The sequence below is a fragment of the Corvus brachyrhynchos genome, unplaced genomic scaffold, assembly GCF_000691975.1.
Source record: "Corvus brachyrhynchos isolate BGI_N302 unplaced genomic scaffold, ASM69197v1 scaffold26, whole genome shotgun sequence".
NCBI classification, from domain to species: domain Eukaryota; kingdom Metazoa; phylum Chordata; class Aves; order Passeriformes; family Corvidae; genus Corvus; species Corvus brachyrhynchos.
The window spans coordinates 12,600,435-12,605,707 of NW_008239324.1; positions in this window are offsets into that span (position 1 = coordinate 12,600,435).

Below are 5,273 nucleotides of genomic sequence, written 5' to 3' on the forward strand. Positions count from 1 at the left end.
GCGAGTGGCAGGTGGCCGTGCACGGCCACGGGGACAAGGCCATGTGCCCCAGCTGTGCCCCATCGCCCCGCACAGCGCTCTGCACTGATGGCATCAATTCGGCACTGCAGATGACCCGCTGGGGGGAACTGCCTACTCTTTAATCTTCTTAATTGCCCTCAGGTGTGTTGGGCACCTGCTTGTACCCAGAGCAGGGGTTGTGTGGGGAACGCGTCGCCCGTGGCACTGGGGTGGTCCGGCTGGGAGGAGCTGCAGGAAGAAGGAGAGGATGCCGTGTGCTCAGTGCTCTGTGCCGGGAGGAGCGGCCCGTCCCGCGCCGATGGAGCTGGTTCTGAGTGAGGTACCTGATCCATTTTCGTCTCCCGTGTAAGGCGAGCTGCGCTTCGCGCTTTCCATTGCTTACTTCGGCCATCTAAAGCAGCAGATTTTTGGATGTTTCACGAATGTCTAAACCAGCTGTTTTGGCTGTTCATTTTGACTAAGTGATTTATGCCGCAAAAAACGAGCAGGGATTAAAAGAAATCAGATGTGTGCGTTTGGAATGCAGCGTTTCTGTGTTACAAATAGCTCCTCTCTAACCCACATTAACCCCACGATACGTGAATTTTGCCAACTCCCGCTGCGTCTTTTAAATCAAGCCCAGCAAATGGTTCCCGGGCGCGCTGCGAGCGTTGCCTTGCGCGGGCCTTGCGCGCGGCGGGCGGGCTGCAGGTGCGGGCGGCGGCCGGGAGGGGGCGGCGGCGGAGAGCTGCCAGTCAGCCCCTGATTTATTATTCATTTGTGTTATAGGTGGGGTGTGCAGACAGTTACTGTAATAATTACCCGGACTGGAGCGTTTCCTTGGCAACCGGGGTTTTTTTCTCCATTCATGCTGTTGCGGAGAGTACGCCTGTAAAGCATGACATCGCTGTATTCGGGGGTTTGTTGCCCTCCCGCTGCTCCGGGTTTGAGGTTAGTTACAGCATCACAAGGTGCTCTCGAGCATAAAAAGCTCAGGCTGGGATTAAAGCACACAGGGAACGCTAGCGCCAAGTCTTTCCTTCCGCTGTCTCACTTTTAAGTAACAAGGTTATAAAAATGCAAATGCCATCTTGGGGTTGTTAATAACTAATATTGGGAAGAATTCCTGCAAGTTGTAAAATATTTTTTTTTTTGGTAAACAAAACCAAGCCCAGGTGAGGTGGCTCCTTGTATTTTACACCGGTCTTGTAGAAATAATGTTTGCAAAAAAAGGAACTTGCAGCTTGATCCAGCCTTGCGGTGTTTGGCGTCATAAATCAATGGGAACTGCTCCATGCGGCTAATGATAAGGTGGTATTTGTTGTTTATCCTGCTTTATGGTAATGGTTCGGGAGGAGGAGGGTGCTGTGTCCTTCCTGAAGGAGCAAGAGTAATCCTTGGTGTGGTAACGGAGTAACAGAAACCACATCTATTATCAGAGATCTATAAATGAATCATATTATCCTACATTTTTAGGCTTACTAGAGCGCTCATTTTCAGAAACTTACATCAAGCACTGTGCAAGGATGAAAAGTAGTATTTTTCCATCCCTGATGCACGAGGCAGAGGGAATTCATGATGCAATCTCACACAGAGATGGGGAATTTTCACCCGTTAAAATTTTGAAGTAAGATGCTAAAACATGATTACATCTGGAAGGATTGTAATCTGCCAGCGGTGTGCTCCTCTCGGAAGGGTGGGCTGCAGATTAATGGGGCGACCCAGTGCTCTGGGATCCTGGCTTGTCCGTGAAGTTATCTCTTGGAAAGGTTAATGATGAGACTAAAGTACACCCGAAAAACCAGCCCCCGGTACATCCTCCCTCTCTTCCCAGCTGCCGTGTGCTTACAGCCAGCTCAGAAAGATTCCCCAGCTCCTGGCCCACCTGTCCAGGGGTTATACTTGTGGAGATGGATCCCTGTGGGGACTGTGCACCCCCTGCTGCCCTGCTTGGGTGATAAATCCCAGCTTTCAGGACGCACATGGCCATTGGCAGCTGGTGAGGAATGTCTGCCTTGGCTTCTGCTTGGGTTGAAATGGGAGATGAATGTCCCACAGCGCCCAGGTCCAAGTGGCCCCTGGCAGTGACACTGCGGGTGCCTGCAGCCAGCTGCCGATCCCAAAGGGACTGGGGGCTTGTGGGGGCTCGCAGCAGGGGTTGCCTTTTCTCCTGGAGCAGGAGCAGGGCCAAGCATTGCAGGATGATGCTGTGGGTCCCACCAGTGCCGCTCTGGCGCTCTCTGGGGTCTGGCACGAACCCCTCTGCAGCCACCCTCTGTGAGCCACAGCATCTGTAACACAGGGCCTTCCCCAGATTGCTCCACCGAACCCCATCCCACCCAGCAATCCCACCCAGCAATCCCACCCAGCAATCCCACCCAGCAATCCCCCCTCAGTCCCTGCCAGGGCCGAGCGAGCACCCAGGGGTGCGGGGAGCGATGGGCGCTGTGCTGCCGGAGGTGCCTGGGCGAGCTGGCTGCCATACTTGGGTTGTCATCAATGCAAATCATTTACACTAATTCCTTCAGATTTGGATTTAAGTTTTAAAGAAAGCTTCAAGTTACCTCAAAATAGCTTAGTAATTATTTTAATAACTTGTGTGAGCAGGAACAATACCCACAGTGTCAATTCTGGCTCGCAAAATGTTTTTTTCAACTGTTCTGAGGAAAAAACAGCGAACAGTTCAACAGCTTAAATACAAGCGAGTGGATCTCTGGAGATTAATCTGTCTGGTGTTCCTCAGGTAAAGACTTCTGCACAATTTAACAAAGGAAATAATTTTCCTATTTTTATAATGCATGTCTCTCTGTGGTATAAATTACTAAAACCACGCTGCTTATCCTCAGTAATGTTATAGATGCAGATAATTTACTGTGTATCACGTTATCAGTTCATTAAAGAGATGCAATAAAATCATTATTTACTAAGAAACAGCAACCCTTGCAATATCTTGTCAGAGAAATTGGCTGATGCAAGAGGATCATATTTAAGCCTATATTCACAATAGCCCTTTAAACATTTCATCTGCTTCCCACTTGAGTTGCGGGAGGGAGCCGCTATTCCCGCAGCCCTTCGGCGGCCACAGCAAAGTTGAGCACAGCCCGTCCGGCCCTGCCAGAGCCTGACCCAGCCCATCACCCCCATCCCCAGGGGCACCCCACGACCCCCAGGCTGGGCCCTGCTGCGCTGCTCCCACCCCTGCCAAAAGGGTGCCAAAATATTAAGGGAGGTTTAGGCATTTCCTACCCCATCCCCCTCTTCTCCTCTGCCTAAAGATTACTCTGCATCCTAGACAAAGGAAATATTTAAACTGTTAAATCTGAACAAAGATACAGTCTGCGTATGACTTCTCTGAAGCCCTATAAAAATTCTTTAAAATTGCCTATTCACTCAAATTTACTGAGTGTAGCAAAAATGTCAAAGGCATAAAGTCAGAGAAGATTGAATAAAATAATGCAGAAAGACAGATTAGTCATGCACAGACCCACACAGCCTTTCACAGCACACAATACCACTTTTTATTACCGCTCTATCTTTACAAAGACTATGTTCAATACATAGAGGATGATACATGGTCAGTCATGTAATCTGCCTTTGATTCCAAGACTCATTTATCTGGGCCCTTTTCACAAAGACATTGATGAGAGATTTCAGTGTTTTCAGTGCATTGTTTTATTTATCATATATAATGGCTGGTGGAAAAAAATAGGAATTATGTCAGAGATCCTGCATAAAGGAGTTGTATAAAAGACTCTGTGACAAAGTTTGGTAAGACACATAGTGGCTTGGCTCAGGCATGCCAGTTTCTCCCTAGCCCTGTCCCCCTCCTCAAGCACTTTGAATATTGACAGCTGTCAAAAGCCCCGAGGAGGGACACTGCCCCCCGCCCCTGCCTGCTCCCGCAGCCCGCATGGGGCTGTCTCAAAATTACCAATTTTTCTGTGCTTTTAAATTTGAGCAATATTTTAATTGTTATTTTTAGCGATCTGGATTTATTATTTATACATTCACCAAAGAAAAGAGTCAGTCACAGTTTTGTATCTTGCAAATTTAATAAAGAACAGCCCTTAAGATAGAATTTCTCAGCCTGCCAGGATTGACAAAAGCCAGCTAATGCAGAAATGTCAACAGCAAACCTCATCAGCAGCCCCACCATGCCTTGCAATCAAGGGAAAGCTATGGCTTTACATAAACAATAATATATAGCTATCTAAATATCTCTGTGTGTGTGTGGAGATGCCACCTGAGCTGTGGGAGGAGGAAGGGATGCAGTGCCTGGGCTTGGTGTCTCTGGGTCTCTGCTGTGTGCACGTTGGGGGTTTTCTCGGGGGGAAGGGGGTGAGGGCTGATGCTCATCCCATGGGATGGGGAGCCAAATCCAGCACTTGGAAGCACTGCAGTAAATTCAGAGTGAGCCCCTTAGAGTTGGTCCAGATTCACACCAAGCAAGTGGGGCTGCTGTGCCCTGTTGGATCAGTGTTTTGTGGATGTGGGGGATTTGTTTTCTCCTGTGTAGGGAGTGATGGAAGGTGGTTGGACCAACCCCTGCCCCCACCCAAAATACAGCCAGGGCTACCCTGAGTGGGCAGCGCTGCCCAAGGGCAGGAGTGAGGTTTTATTAAATACCAGAGCATTGTCTGGTGTGCACTTAAATCACCATCATACTTTCAAAAGGTCTTTCAAAAAGTGTCCCTGTAGCTTCTGGCAAAGGGAGGTTTTCCTTGAAGGCAGTCAGACGTGAACAAAGTCTGGGGAAAGGGCGGGTGAGCCTCGGCAGGTCAGGAGGGTACCATGCAACAGCATCCCTACCTGGTGCTGCAGGGCTGTGACACCCTGGGCAGGGCCTGAAATGAGGGCCTGAATTGGGAGTTAGCTGTAATTCCAGCAGCTTTAGACCCCGAGCGAGGTCTCCCAAGGAGCAGGCAGAATGGCTGAATTTGGAAATTATGTAGCGGCACCGCATATCCAGATGTGAGTTCTTCTATGGGGCTGGCAGAGATAAATCACGGAGGTATCCTTGACAAATATAGTAGCTTCCACTCAGGGCACAGTGTTAACCTGCACTTAAGGCTGAGGCACATGATTTAATAGGGACAGACTTGGCGGCTAAAGAAAAATCTCTCGAAGAGAAAAACGGGATGGCGATGTCAGTGGGGTTGGGGTGACGGTGCCAGCCCTGGGACACGGACGCCCTGAGCGTGCTGTGGGTGTGTCCCCGTGGGCTGGGGCCGGGGTGAGGAGGTGCAGGCTTGGCGGGGGGGGGCGGGGGGGCG